Raw genomic sequence first — 16,287 nt, 5'->3', positions numbered from 1 at the left:
ACATTCACAATTTTTTTACTGATAATAATCAGCTAAACAGTTTGAGAATCCATACAACTTTGTAACATGCAGAAAATAGCAATATTAGAGAAACCAAAGACTGGAACTGAGGGAAGTCAGGGGGTGAGTTTTGGGTGGGAGGGGGAGGGAGGAAAAATGGGGGGGGGGGAAATAAGGATATGTTTTTGGATAATATGTCTTGTTATAACTTTGAATATTTTTTTTTAAAAAAGAAACTCCTGCATAGGTATGGCTTTCATCTTTCAAATCTCTGAAAGGACCTGTGCTATGCTTACATCCCATGATTTTCATGGAGGAGTTTCCTCCACTGATATGAATGGGGAGCAATGGTCTTGCATTCAGACCCCAACATCTACAGGGAAATTGCTGAATCATGCTTTCTGTCTTTATAATTTCATTAACTTCTGCTAGTTTGCCTGAAAGTTTTGGATGTATAAAGGAATGAAATGTTTTATTAATAGTAAAGTTGCCTTTGGGCTCTTATTTGTTCTTTCAATTATTCAGGCATAGCTCAGAGTAGAGGCTCAATTTTATATCTTGTTATTCCCTAAACTCATTTCGTCATGAATTCTTGAGTCTAGGTCCTTACCTTTACGCTTAAGTTATTCAAAAAACACAATATGGAAGTGTAAAGATGTGAAACATGAAGGCAATATGGGAATAAGACAAAGAGAACTAAAAAGTATCACAAAGAGGAGACGACACAAAGGCTGCATAACCAACAAGAACCTTAAAATCAAGAGGCTTATTGCTTAATGCTGATTCGGGCACTTCCTGGTATGGCAAGCCAAGAGATTCACTACAATGGTGGCTGCCGACTTTTTGGGTCTGGGGCACATGTGGAATTTTGAGAAGGTGTCAATTGCACCAGTCACAAAATGGCTGCTACCAGGAGCACAGGCTAACACAAAATGGCTTCTGCCTCCAAAAGAGTTTTTTAAAAAAGAATCTAGGAATAATTTTGAATTAATACAGCCAGCCAGAAATGCATAGTTACAAATAAAAAGACAACATGAGTGGCAAGATGTTGTGGCTGCTATCTTTATGGAATAGAAAAGAAATACATAAAAATAGAAAAACATTAAAAAAAGCCTCATCAGAGTAGTATTGAGAAATACAGAAGGCAGAAAAGTGCACTAAGTAGGGTTGCCATATTTTGAAGAGCAAAAAAGAAGACACATTTGCCGACTTCTACTTTTAACTATGGATTGCTATGACGACTCTACTCATGAAAAAGAGGACATGTCCTGGAGAAAGAGGAGATATGGCAAGCCCTTTTTAGGACTATGTGTAAAGCAGCTCACTGTGTTTCCCCATATGTGCAAACCTAATAGTAACTCTATATAATGTGTTGTTATCAAAGCTTGATTGAACCTAGCTTATCTCCTTGTGATAGAAAAAGTGATATAAATTGTTCCGTATATACTCTGATTTTGTGAACGCAAGTAGTCACATAGATCAATGTTAGCTAAGTGGTGTTAAAGACCATACTGGAAAAAAGGACACAAATAGATATCCATGTTTTTACTGAGAGGGTTCAACCAACTTCAGACTCCTTAAAGTTTGCTAGGCTAAGATCCTCAAATCAGCCACAATAGTTTAAAGAACTGAAAGTAGCAAAGAGTCATGCCTGCGTGGGTACAGATAGCTTAAAAAAATTAATCAAATATGCATTTGTTTATCACAGTCAAGTATTATGATTAAAAGCTGATTCATATATATTTTATGAAGATATTGTCTATTGTGATGGCAAAATTAAATGTATTTTGAAACTTGTAGGTGACATTTATCTGTCTGGTCTATCAGAAAAAGTTGTCATATTCCATCTAACATATATTACTTTTCCAATTTCCTGCCAGTAATGTTTCTTTAATGTTCTTTAGGGCGAGACTACAGGATTTCTCATCTCTCACAACAAAGACCATAACTCATTACAATGATGCTAATGAGCTTTGGCAATGAAAAACTGTGTCACCCTTTTCATAGGTGAACAATCTTTTATCCGTGACCATCATGGCATTTTCTTATATATATACAGAAGGTGCAATGGGAGCTTGATGCATTCTTTAAAAATAACTCATGCTCTTCCATTCTTTTTCTGCTGCTCCCTTCAGATGATCATCAGGCGGAGAAGAAAAAAACAAAACCAGGCACCATTTCTGTGAAGATTCAGGCTCAGTTTGGATGTGTATGAGATAACAGGGATAGCAAATCTATTGAAAATGGTAATCTTCTATCTCCCTTTATGTCACCTTGACTGCATATTTACCCAAATTATAAAAAAGCCGAGGAACAAAGTGCACTTTTGCATGGCAGGCAGCATAATGAGTGCGATCCAGTGGAAGTGAAGCACTATTTCCATTTATATGAAGGGTGCTTAACACCCTTATGGTCCTGAGAGCCAAATAAATTTGACATATATTTGCAAAGACTAAAAAGAGAGGTTCCGGGGGAAAATTGTGGCTGAGATTATGAAAGGCATAAAGCTTATTAATGAAAAGCTAATTGGGGCTGCCAGGTAATTCCATGTGAACCCCTCACATTGCTCTTAAGGATTCTGTATGAAGGTGTATCGTTTCACGGAAAAGCCAACTATTTTTCTCAGACTTCAACCCTGTAATGTGTCAACTGACACTTAACACCATAAAATAAAAATGAAATAACCTTAAGGATAACATTTTCTTCTGGTGTTTAATGAGATCCACTCTATTAACTTCAAAGAACCTGACAATGTTTGCTTCCCCTTTAGTTGATCAATTTTTAATTCCTTGGTATTTGGGGTGCCATGACCCTGCTAAGTCTCCATTTGTCTATATAGAAAAATAACTTTTGAAGTTTTGTGTGTGTTAGAAATCCTTTCCTGCCCTCTTCTCTGAAGGGAAATATATCCCAGGAGGAAAATTGGAAGTCTGCCAAGCACAAAACTAGCCTGGCTGCAGAAAACACCCTGCGCCCAGCGCAACGTTGGACAGGCTTGATTATGTCCTCAGTGCTCATATAGACATCATGGCAATGATTCCTGAACCTGAAAACTGTGCCCTGTGAATTGGCGAGCGGGGCAAAAGAGGAAACATTGAAGTGACAGCAAGGAAGAAAAGTTTAATATGGTGCTATAATGGGAACTAACCAATCAATAAGACTAATTCCCTCTGCCAAGAGGCTGTGCTCTCCCAGTACAAACCCTCAGTGCCACAATATGTGAATTCACTTTTACAGTTTCCCTATCACTTTGAGTCTATCTGTCTGTCCATCCATCCATCCTCCTGAATAAGTCATGTCATGGCTTAATAAATATATCCTTGGGAGAGAGGACCAGGCCTCTACAGACTACGACTAACAAGTTAAAATTAAACTCCTTTTCCAGTTGGGCTGCAATGACCTATTTATACATTTTTCCTTGCCTTTTTCATCTATCTATATTTTTTATCTTTACATTTTCCCTGGTAACTGGCCTCTCTCATCTCTCTCTAAACTGTCTCCCTGATGTCCTGATCACTCTCTGATCTATTTCTCTTTTCTTATCTCCTGGGTGGATGCTAATATGACACATCCAACCTCTAAAACAAACCATTTATTTTGAGAGCTGGCAATGTCAGAGTATTTGATGCATCAAACATTAAAATGAATGTTTATTTGGATATTGTGCCTGGATATGAAATTACTTTTTTGAGAGATCTGTTTTTAAAATGGAGAGGCATTCTGTCCTCTTTCCCAAATCTGCTACACAAAACATACAGATGAAAGGAACTGGGAGCATATGAGCTTTTTGTGGAATGGTGAAAAAAGAGAGGAGCTACAGGGTGAGCATGTATTTTGATAGTATTTGCTCCAATCTACAAGGGGCTGCATGTATGAAAAGCAAGCTTTGACATGTGTTTGCCTGTTGGGAATCACGTAGGCAAATGGCTACCATATGCATGATGTAAAGTATCATTTGGCAGACCCATGTCTTCAGATGAGGCCCTGCTCCAATCACACTACTAGAGGAGTGGGAGGGATGGGGTACTGAGGTGCATTTGTTTAAATAATAATAATTATTTTTACAAATGAAATGAATTAGCTCTATTTGTTCTATTCATTTTAGTTATAAAATATGAGTTGCTTTTTTAAAAATGAATTTTAGAATAAAAATACAATAGTGATTCTTTGTTGGGGGTTGATTAATTTTCCATTAGTTTCTGTCGGGATGCATTTGTCCTATTTTTCAGAAATGTGGCAGATCTGATCCTAAGGAGAATGCCTGGGCTTTTCAGGCAGAAAGGGATGTAAATCCAGAAGTTACAAGCAGAAGAAATGCAGCTGGATCTCCCAATGGAATCATTTGAAAGGTTATCTCAGCTGTGCATCTTTTAAAATTTCTTATAAAATGGGAGCCAATCCGTATGGATTTTTGGAAGTCTGATGCCCTGGGGGAGCTTGGTAGCCTCAAAATGTTACAACACTCAGATGAAAAGCACCAAAGTCTGAAATTAAAAGACAAACTAAAATGATAGGGAATTCTGAAATTCTGAATTGTTGGTGAAAACAAATAAGAAAAGGAAACAAATAATGAAACAGATTAAAATTTATTAAAAGGAAAAATTAAAGAAGCAACTAAATGGACTCCCTGCCAGCACAACCTAGGATGGAGTGCATGTTGGAGAGAGATGTGCAGAGGAATGGTTGCATCTCCCAAATCTGTCACAGTTACTCCTGCAGCCCATCTCCCACAGGCTTTCTCCTCTATCAGAGCACCAGTAATGGAAGTGAGGCCTGGGGAGTTGGGTGGGCTGCAGAAGAAAAGATAATCGGTGATGTGAGCACAAAATGCTGATGCTTGAAGGTATGGATCTGCCACCATTATCTGTATTTAGATATGCAATTAAAGCTGATAAGTCAACAGAATATTTTTTTAAAAACACAATCATGTACCATATATGTCTATTCAGAAGTAAGTCCAAGTGAGTTTAATGGGCCCTACTCCCAAGTAAAAAAAAAAGGGACGCGGGTGGCGCTGTGGGTTAAACCACAGAGCCTAGGACTTGCCGATCAGAAGGTCGGCGGTTCAAATCCCCGCGACGGGGTGAGCTCCCGTTGCTCAGTCCCTGCTCCTGCCAACCTAGCAGTTCAAAGCACGTCAAAGTGCAAGTAGATAAATAGGTACCGCTCCGGTGGGAAGGTAAACGGTGTTTCCGTGCGCTGCTCTGGTTCTCCAGAAGCAGCTTAGTCATGCTGGCCACATGACCCAGAAGCTGTACGCTGGCTCCCTCGGCCAATAAAGCGAGATGAGCGCCGCAACCCCAGAGTTGGTCACGACTGGACCTAATCGTCAGGGGTCCCTTTACCTTTACTTTACTACCAAGTAAGTGTATATATTGTCGGTGGTGGAGCTTCATGCTCCGGCACCGGGGGTGGAGACCAGGCAGGGGCGTGGCTGGTGCGCGTCCCAGGGGTGTGGCGCGTCTCCCGCAGGGGCATGGCACATGCCCTGGGGCTGTGGCGCGCCGCCTGCGGGTGCGTGACGCCCAGCGCGGGCGGGGGTGCAGCCGCGATGGCACCCCACCAGGATAACGCTGCCGGGGGCAGTGCTCTCTCCCCGTCCCCTCTTCCTCCGCCAGTGTATAGTGCATGGGTGTCAAACACAAGGCCTGCGGGCGGAATCCGGCCCGCCAGACCTCATCATGTGGCCCGTGTAGCCGCCGCCGGCCGCCAGCCTTCACCTTTTATTCTTGCTTTTTTTTTTGACACAAGAAAGCCGCCTCTTCAGCGCATGCGCGGCAGCCTACAAGCCAGAGAACGTCTGCCCTCTAGTGGTGCCGGCCATTCTACACAGGAAACCTCCACTTTACATGCATTCAGGAAACCTTCACTTGTTTTTATATTGAGCACATGCCATCCTGTGATGTGACAGATCCAACGGCTGCCTGAACAACCGGCCCTTTGAGGGTGACCAAACTGCTGATGCGGCCCCCCGATGAATTTGAGTTTGACACCTCTGGTATAGTGTATAAGATTGTAGCCTTTATCAGTTTTGACTATGCTATTAGAATTTTTTTATTTTTTTTTAAGTGGGCAGGAGGCTGCTCAGCCATGGATTTTGCTCTGGTTCTTGGTCAGGTCTTTCGAATGCTAAAGACTTCTGATCCAAAAGGGAGTTTTCCCTTTTACCATTTATGAATGTAGCATTTTCCTTTATGGGATCTCCTTTGCGATCAATACAACTTTGCACCATGAGTGTCTTTCACCATTGGCTGTTTGGCTATGAGAAGACTGGACACCACAAGCATTCAAGCACCTAGGCACTAAGGTAAATTGTATTAATACTCCCACCTGTGGAACTTAAGAGGTGGCGGGAATGGTGAACGTTATTATGTGAGGCCAAAGCAGAAACAGCCTCAGGCAGAGAGGGTCATCCTAAGGCAGCGAGGGTAAAGTGGGACTGAACAGCCTTAGAGGCGTTTTTGTGAGGTACTCTGCCTCAGGCAAGTATATTGATTTTAAAACTCACTGAAGGGTAGCAACAACTTGGCCATGGTTATGCTCTTTAAGCATATGTAGCATACATTTCTTGGCCACACGCAACGTGATTCAGATGATGGCAATGATTTAGCTTATTCCTAACCCCATGGCAAGAGAGAGGCTATACCACAAAGTTTCACATTGCACTATATTTTTGCTTGTCTTGCCTCAGTGACCAAATTATATTTTTTTTAAGAATTGCACTGGATATCCCCATTCTGTTCCAGACACATGGAAGAAAACAGGATTTTTTACAGGAATTTAAAATTGGCCTTTTAGGAACCACTAATTATGTTTATGAAACATTTAATTACTGAAAAGTGTTTATGAATACAGCAGCAGCATTTTCCCCTCACAGGACTCAAGGCAGCTTAGAGAGAAAAACAAGAACTGCTAAAAACATAGAAAAAAGCAATAATTGAAAAACAATTATTTGAGCACAACATAATTACGGATACCTACTCACTGCATTTTTATTTTAATGAAAAGTACCAAGTTGAAAAAAAAGGCCCCGGTGTTTTTGTTCTGAAACAATGGAACTGAAGGCAGAAGCCACTGACTGAACCAACACATGATTCTGCCTTTATAAACAAAAACAAAAAAACCTCTGTACATAAAAAGCTGGCATAAAATTGTTATCCCTGATGACAATGACACCCCTAATTGCACCCATTGTGCTTGATTTGTTCGTCCCCGTTGCCCATAACTGGAATGCAGACGGGTGGGAGAGCATTACTACCACTTACCTTGAAGGACGCGGGTGGGACGCGGGTGGCGCTGTGGGTAAAAGCCTCAGCGCCTAGGGCTTGCCGATCGAAAGGTCGGCGGTTCGAATCCCCGCGGCGGGGTGCGCTCCCGTCGTTCGGTCCCAGCGCCTGCCAACCTAGCAGTTCGAAAGCACCCCCGGGTGCAAGTAGATAAATAGGGACCACTTACCAGCGGGAAGGTAAACGGCGTTCCGTGTGCTGCGCTGGCTTGCCAGATGCAGCTTGTCATGCTGGCCACGTGACCCGGAAGTGTCTGCGGACAACGCTGGCTCCCGGCCTATAGAGTGAGATGAGCGCACAACCCTAGAGTCTGGCAAGACTGGCCCATACGGGCAGGGGTACCTTTACCTTTTTACCTTGAAGGACCTGGTTCTAGTGAAAATGTGCACCTACACCACTCCTTGCCAAAGCTCTAAGCAGACTCACCACCTTTAGACTCTGATAGTAAATTCATAAAGGCTGCAGTCCTATGCATTGAATCCAGTGGGTTTCTTTTTGAATGAGCACTTTTAGGGCTAGGTGCAAAGATGACTTTGCTTGGCGTTGTGTAGTTAGGTAAAGGTAAAGGGACCCCTGACCATTAGATCCAGTCACAGACGACTCTGGGGTTGCAGCACTCATCTCGCTTTAATGGCTGAGGGAACAGGCGTTTGTCCGCAGACAGCTTCCGGGTCATGTGGCCAGCATGACTAAGTTGCGTCTGGCAAACCAGAGCAGTGCACAGAAACGCCGTTTACTTTCCCGCCGGAGCGCTACCTATTTATCTACTTGCACTGCGTGCTTTCGAACTGCTAGGTTGGCAGGAGCAGGGACAGAGAAATGGGAGCTCACCCCGTCATGGGGATTCGAACCACTGGCCTTCTGATAAGCAAGCCCTAGGTTCAGTGGTTTAGACCACAGCACCACCCACGTCCCATGTGGTTGGGTAGCCATGCCCAATTACAAAATAAGAATGTTTCCTATCAGTTAAGCAGGGAACCTACATAGATGTTGTTTCTTTTTAAAACAGGGAAATTACAATTGGGAAAGGATCAGGCCTTTTGCTTTTTCTGTGTTTCGATGCACAAAGCAAGCAAAAGCTGTTTCCAGCTCTGGTGAAAGTGATTTTAAAGCTAATACTAACACTTATGATCTGCAGGTAACAGCATTGGGCTGGGGATAGAGTATTATTTATAAGAGTTGAAAATAACTTCAGAGGGGCATCATTTTCCATGTTGTGCAGACATGTTTCTTTTGTCCCACTATTGCCACCGATCAAAGAGGTTGTTAAAACACAAGAACCTGTGAATGTTGCATAGCAAATGAATAAATTACGCATATGAATGTATGCACAATGCAGTGTCCCTCTTTTCACACCAGATTCATCTCTTGGAAGGGGGGAGGATCACCTTGCCTGAAACGGCATCAACTTGAAAATTTCATTTGGGGTAGTTCCATTGACTGTTGTGGAACTACTCCAGAGTGTACTGCCGTGCCTGCGTCCTCATTATTCAATGAAAGTATTTCTGATGCTACAAGAAAATAAAAGCAATTGTGGGGAAACAGGACACAGGCACATTAAAAATGGTAGCCCAGAGTCTCTTCAAAAGAGAGATGCTTTGGTACTTTACAAATCCATCCATAAAGAGAGTCAGATCCTATTTTGTAATGCTTTCCACTCTTTTTTATTGCACATGACATATTATATTGTACCATGCAGTGCATGGTGACAAAAATTCCCCATCTTATTTAATTGTGATCCCTTCACTGGGTTTGAAAGGGGCTGCTTTATTTCCTTTGCTTTAAAATTTACTAGCTTTTTAGCTGATGAAGTATTTTATTTTATTAGTTGGGAGTTAATGCTTTACCAAAAAGCAGCAGCGGGTCGGGGGAGACATATAGATATTATATATATAAAAGGAACGAAAAGGCCCTTGGCTGTGTTAGGAAGGCCTGGGACAGAATAATACCCTTTAATAATGAGGGATAGAGCTACGGCTTTTGCTGATGGCTGTGACCGGCTCTGTGACCTGATTATGTCGCAGAGTGTCAGCAGCTGAGACACTACAAAAGCAAGTGCATCCCATCAAATCTATCTCCATTGTAATCACTCTTGCTGCTGAGAGGCTTGTTAGGAGCAGAGAACCATCAGGCCTTATTAGCACCATTTACCATCAAGTTGCTCAAGGAGCCAATGGATGCCCTCTCTGCAGAATAATGAGAAGCAAAGTACTCCCATTATCAAACTGGATCAACGACACCATCCTGCATGCTTAGCCCCCTCAGCTAATTGTGGATTAAAGCTCTCTGAAGGCAGTTAATGTTTGCTAATTAGTGGGAGCCTTCCATGAGGTGATTTTCTCAGGAAGATTTTCCTGTTGATGCATAGGTTCAGTGCAAATGAATTCTGTGACATAACACCCATGAGTCTTTTGCTGATTACTTTTTCTTTTTTCTTTCAATTGCAGCAATATTCAAAACAATTAGTTTTTTTAAACTTGCACAATAACATAGTCATGCGAGCTGATAAAATTATTGGTGTTTGTAGTTAATACATGTGTTACTTTAAACCACACGAGTGCACTGTCAAGCAAGCACTTGTTTGTAAGCCTCTTCGTCTAAGTTAACTCTACCCCTAAAAGCTGAGCCATTCCGTTTGTTATTCTCTTCAGACAATGTCTGCTATTTCTCTACTGTCACCAATCATCCTGTATATTGTTCCTGCATGAATAAAGCCTTTGAACTCCACAAACTCTAAGTGATTACTTCAGTCTAATTCACCTAAGCTGCAAGGTCTGCTAACAAAAATGAATATTGTTATTCTCTTAAGAACACTTGGTTAATTGTTAAAATGATCCAATCTTGGAAACCAGCCTGCAGCCCTTGTGTAAAACACACATACTGTCATTGACGTTAAGTGGATTACTGAAGTGTAAGGATGGGAGAGGATGAATTGCATTTATCAGTGAAAATAGCAAATCTGGTAATTTTTTAAAGGAATCCTCAGCATTTAGGTGTCTTCCTTTAAAACTTATCATTTTGGATAACTACTGGTTACATATACACCATTTGCAAAATGATGAGACTTGGTGCCCTCCTGTTCATGGCTGTGCTGGCTGGGAGTGATGGAGTTGTAGTCCAAATCTTATGGAGGGCACCAGGTTGTCAAAGATTGCTGTACACTAGCTGTTTTCTCTGGAATGGTCATCATTTGTTTCATTCATTTTTTATGGAGAATCTAAAAACTGATGCTGCTAAACTGTTGCATTTCAGTGCTGTCTGCCTCATTTTTTCAGACCTTATGTGTACTACTTTAAAAGAAGAAAAAAACTGCTTTAGTTGCAGCATCAACCTTTCCAGTGCAGTCTGGCAAAATTCTGCTGCCAGTTAGCAGGGACCCTTAATAAGCTGGTTTCTTCTTGCCCCTCTCTATCACAGCAGTGTCTGTCCTTTCATTACATACTTCTTGTTCACTTGCTTAGAATTCCTCCATAGCTAGAAAAAAGGCTGGGTTTGCACATCACTTTAAACTATTGTTTGAAATAAATTAACCATAATTTAATATGAATAAGCAGTACACTGTTACACCCTGCTCAAAAGCACACTTTCTTAGAATCTTAGAATCATAGAGTTGGAAGAGACCACAAGGGCCATCGAGTCCAACCCCCTGCCAAGCAGGAAACACCATCAGAGCACTCCTGACATATGGTTGTCAAGCCTCTGCTTAAAGACCTCCAAAGAAGGAGACTCCACCACACTCCTTGGCAGCAAATTCCACTGTCAAACAGCTCTTACTGTCAGGAAGTTCTTCCTAATGTTTAGGTGGAATCTTCTTTCCTGCAGTTTGGATCCATTGCTCCGTGTCCGCTTCTCTGGAGCAGCAGAAAACAACCTTTCTCCCTCCTCTATGTGACATCCTTTTATATATTTGAACATGGCTTCCTCCCTGACTTCTTCCTCCATCATGACAGGGAGGCAAGAGAGGTTGCTTTCAAGTTATGTGTGAACACATAGCTTGCTTCCCCCAAACCAAACCATGAACAGTAAGCTAAGAACTCACCTTGCCTTACCATTTATGGCTTGTTTGTAGGAAACAAACCTTGAGTGCTCGTTCACAACCTCTGGTTTATTGGGATAGCTCAGCCAATAGAGCATGAGACTCTTAATCTCAGGCTCATGGGTTTGAGCCCCATGTTGGGTAAAAGATTCTTGAATTGCAGGGAATTGGACTAGATTACCCTGGTGATCCCTTCCAACAGTTCTATGATTCTATGATCTACCCTGGCTAAGGACAGGCAGCAGTGCGGTGAGGAACACTGCTTTAATTGCTGTGTTGCTTTAATGGGATTGTTTCATTGCACATTTTAATCGTAATTTATTTTAAATTATTCTGTATTTAGACAATGTTGTGCAACTGGTTTTTATGTTTTTAGAGTCATCTGGGCATTGAGCAGTACATAAACCAACAACAGCAGCAAAACACATGTGATTTTAGCAGTGTGCTACTCATTCACTTTATTTAAAACCATGATTTAAAGGAGCCTTTTTCAGCCCACACCCCACGTTCTATTATGCACAGCCTTCTGGAGGCTGCCTGCCAGAGTCATCAGGGCCTGAGGCGAGAGGGAACAGAGCAATGTGACTCTCTCCTTTCCACAACATTCCAGCCATGCAAGTATCATAGGTTTCTACACACAAACACATGCACACACACATTCCCTCCATCCATCAGGCAAGTAGCATCATCACAGCTCAAGGATACCATCAAGCCATTCAAACCTGAGGAGGCTGCAGAGTAGGGCCAGTGAGGGATTTGGCCTGGAGAAGGGACACAGCCTCGGAAGAGTTTTGTGGGTTCGAGAGGCCCAGAGGTCTCATCAGCGCCAGCCAGCGTGGTCAATGGTCAGTGGAAAATGGTAGTTATACTTCCCACGCCAGAGCTTTAAAAATGTGTTCGTATCATGTGAAATTTCTCCTGAAAACCTAACTTTTAGTGAAGGCATTTGCAAGTTGGCAGTGCTGGCTTGCTGCAGGTTTCTCTTTTTAGACTGTCTGTGGTTGCAGTTGAATTAATTATAGTTGTGATTTTAGCACAATGAACAGCAATTTCATTTTTAATTAGATCTGGATATGCAAGCCCAGTATATGAGAAGTAGGGTAGAAATAACACAAATAAAATCAGAAATGGGCAACTTTTAAAAGCCTATGAACCACCCACCCCAAGAGATCTCTCTTTCAGGGATTTAAAATATAAAGAAAAATGATGCAAAGTGCCATCCTAAATTTATTAAAAGAAGCCCTTCACATAGATTTTTAACTGTTGCATGGCTTCTGGAGTTTTGCAAAAGTGAAATTCCGCCTACCCCTGAAACCTGTGGGATGACCAGATTTGGTTTATAAAATAAATATTCAGTGCCACTGTAAGTCTCCTACATGATATTATTCAAACACAGAAATCTGTTCACCCAACAGTTTACCACCACATTCCAATTATTTGCCTTCCTGGGAGAGCCTGAAAGAAGTGTGAGGAAAAAACCCCTTGACTGACAAACTGCCATGGTTTTATATTTCAGAGCCTTAAATTTACATCCTGCTGTCTAGTGCTTCCTGTGAGAGGAGAGTTTGCACTATTTCTGAAGCACAGATATAAACAAGCAACGTTTCTAGATGGAACTGATCTGACTATGAGTTATAGGCATTACAACCAACTTTTCTTCCATTCCAATACTCTTCCCCTAACAGAAATCTTAATAGGCTTTTGAGAGCCTCCATTTAAAGCTGGCTGCATAAAATGATCCTTTGATGAAAAGGGATTGAAACAAGGGTTAAAGTAGACACTGAAAGGTTATTGTAGAGGGCACAATGGTCGTGCAATCCTCCTTTAATATGTGTGGTGTGCACCTGCGATAAGATGATTCATTAGATAAGGCCTCACTTTGACAAGCTCCATCGTTCAACCCTCGGGGTAGTGATGGAACAATTCTGTACCCACCCAGTAAATATAACAAGGTCAGCATTTTTTCCTTGTGGGACTTATATGATGAGGAGAGTGAGCTCCAGATGTATCTTTGCTTATGCTCTATGTTAATAATAAGTTTTCAAAAAGCAACCCCAAAACATGATGCTTGAGTGTGCTCCTTTTAATATTTAAACACACTGGACAGAATAAATAAATGCCACTTCTGTCTCAGATAAGTAAATTGGTGATATCAAATCACAGAGAAGAAGAATTTATTGCTTCTTCGTGTTTGAATTATATGTCAATAACTGGGGAAGCACAAATACTATACAATCACTGGTTTCAATGACTGTCAATAATGATACTCAGTGCTTTTTTTCTGAGGGGATGCCAGGGGACGCATACCCCCTAAACATTTTGTGAATCTAAGTTTGGCCTCATTAAGGGGCAGTATTTCAATATGAGTAGGAAAATGAGAGCACCCCGAAACATTTTTTAAGAAAAAAAGCACTAATGATACTATAGCTGTGATTTCAATGCTTGGGCCCACTTACCACCCTGACTGAAATAACTAGGAGAATAGACAACTTGCATTCATATAAAGTTCTCTCTAGCACACCAAACGATAACAGCATTAAGGAAAATAAAACCCGACATGATGTGGAAAAAAGGAAAACATCTAGGATCAAAGCAAACCAGAAGGGAAACTTAATTGACCCTAAGAAACCCCTCTTAAAGGGGAAGTGTCCCAGGAATAAAGAGAAGAAGCCCAAGAACGTTAAAATGGGAAGGAAGACAAAGCTCCCATCTCGAACAAAGAAACAAATCCCATCTCCCATCTCGAACAAAGAAAACGAACTTCACAAGACTATTTAAGCTATTAGAGAATTCAAATCCAACGAGCCCAGCTAACCCAGTTCTGCCACCCCTTGATAAAAGCCGAAGCCCAAGCCCAAATAAAAACCTCCATAAGGCTGGGCTTTTCAACTCAACAGAGGAACTCCATAAGGCTAGGCTTCATAATTAAACAGAGCAACTAGCGCTCCCGAATGGAACCGTGGGAAAACCTGATCCCTAAGCAAGAAACTACTCCTAAAACAACATACTCTCGCAGAAATCTAATTCTAAATAAACAAAAACTTATCATCCTACCTGTATACATGCACAAAGATCTCCTTTCCCCAGGACAACAGAGAATCTATATTCTCAAGAAAACTGAATTAGCCGTTAGAGGGTTCGTCCCAGCAGAAAACATCATTAATGTTAAATTTCTGCCATCAGACAAGGACCTAAACAGAGTTGTGGTAACATTCAGAGACTGGCACACAACCAAACTAGTTTCAGACAATAAGGACAAGCTACAAAGGGTTGGATTGCAGGTGACTCGCCTATGCGAAGTGTCCGGTACTCCCACTCCTCTCATCGAAACAATCAAGACTGATAAGATAAAAATAAAGCCGACAATGTCTATGATGGACGAGAACTGTAAGATGCTTCAACTAGAGGCAGATAAAGCCCCAAACCAGCTGGCTAAAAGACCAAAAACCCTATCCCCAAATCACGTACCAGATGAAAGCTGTGATTTCAAGTTATTAAAAGTAATGCTGGGAATAAGCATTTACAAGAGGTTGGAGGGGTTTTGGGGTGCCTGTGTGAGGTCGCCCCGCCGTGGTTAATAGAATACTGGGAAATTATGTTTAATTAGTGGGCTTCAGCAATGGTGTGACTATTATATGAAGAGAAGTAATATCAAGAAGAATTATACAAATGAAGGCGGTATGTCATTTACTTGCAATCAAGGCTGCTAAAAGACTCCTTGAGGAGAATCCATTAGCTTGCTTTCCACCTAAGCCCAAGGGGCACAGGTTAATTCTGGAAGAAAAGGAGACACCAAGTTATGTGCAGTGGGTTGGAGAACTACATGTTGCTTCATGTTCCTGGGGGAAGTAAAGGAGTGCCTCACGTTAAAATGAATTGCCAGACCAGGGAGGCCTTCAGCAGCTCCTCTAGGTCAGATGTAGATGCGCCATCATGTGTGGGTAGGATTATGGTGAATAATTAAAATAAATGTAGCAATATGGAGTTAAATACTAAAGGCTAGTCCATTGCTCTATTGCAGGGGTTTTCTTTGCTCCATAGGTAAAGGTAAAGGGACCCCTGACCATTAGGTCCAGTCGTGGCCGACTCTGGGGTTGTGGCACTCATCTCACTTTATTGGCCGAGGGAGCCGGCATACAGCTTCCGGGTCATGTGGCCAGCATGACTAAGCCGTGTTTGGCGAACCAGAGCAGCGCATGAAAACACCATTTTACCTTCCCACCGGAGCGGTACCTATTTATCTACTTGCACTTTGACATGCTTTCGAACTGCTAGGTTGGCAGGAGCTGGAACTGAGCAACGGGAGCTCACCGCGTCACGGGGATTCAAACCGCCGACCTTCTGATCGGCAAGTCCTAGGCTCTGTGGTTTAACCCACAGCGCCACCCGCGTCCTTCTTTGCTACATACCTGGTCTTTATTATATGAAAGAAGCAGGACGTGCAAAAAAATGAGCTGTGGAGTGATCCTGTTCAATATTCTAGCCAGCAAACCATCCCTCCCTAGGATATTTTATTTCCTCTCCAGCTGATTTCCCATTTCCTCATCAACAGTCAGTATTGTGTGCCCACAGAGCATGCTCAGCCCATACTGTGATGTTTTGACCCACTCATTTGTCATAGCCCTCCTCTGAACATCTGATATCGCCTTTCTGTTTTCAGTGGCCCATTGTTGGCTGTCATCATGTCCCACTCAACTCACCAGCTGAGCTTGCTATTAGAAAGTGATTTCAATAAAGTTGTCTGATCTCATCGCGCGCTTGAAGGTACTTAAAGGTATGTCACCTACATGTGATCAGGGTAGGTAGCAGCTACTGTATTGTGCCCTCGTGTGGCCTGCAGCACACACACACAGAGAATATATTGTGTGATGAGAGGCCTAAACACATACATTTGTAGGTACAGTATGATGCATAGTATTTATATGAAGAGTTGCCACTTTAAAGAAGACTGGACTGAAGAATGAT

General features: G+C 42.0%; 1 protein-coding gene across 2 annotated transcripts in view; it reads right to left on the bottom strand.

Moving 5' to 3' along the window:
• Positions 1–16,287, bottom strand: part of POU6F2 (POU class 6 homeobox 2) — a 229,223-nt gene that overhangs the window by 17,649 nt on the left and 195,287 nt on the right. The window lies entirely within an intron of this gene.

Source organism: Podarcis raffonei, chromosome 12 (genome assembly GCF_027172205.1).
Source record: "Podarcis raffonei isolate rPodRaf1 chromosome 12, rPodRaf1.pri, whole genome shotgun sequence".
NCBI classification, from domain to species: Eukaryota; Metazoa; Chordata; class Lepidosauria; order Squamata; family Lacertidae; genus Podarcis; species Podarcis raffonei.
Note: the sequence above shows the minus strand (reverse complement) of the source record. Positions and strands in the feature narration are given on the sequence as shown.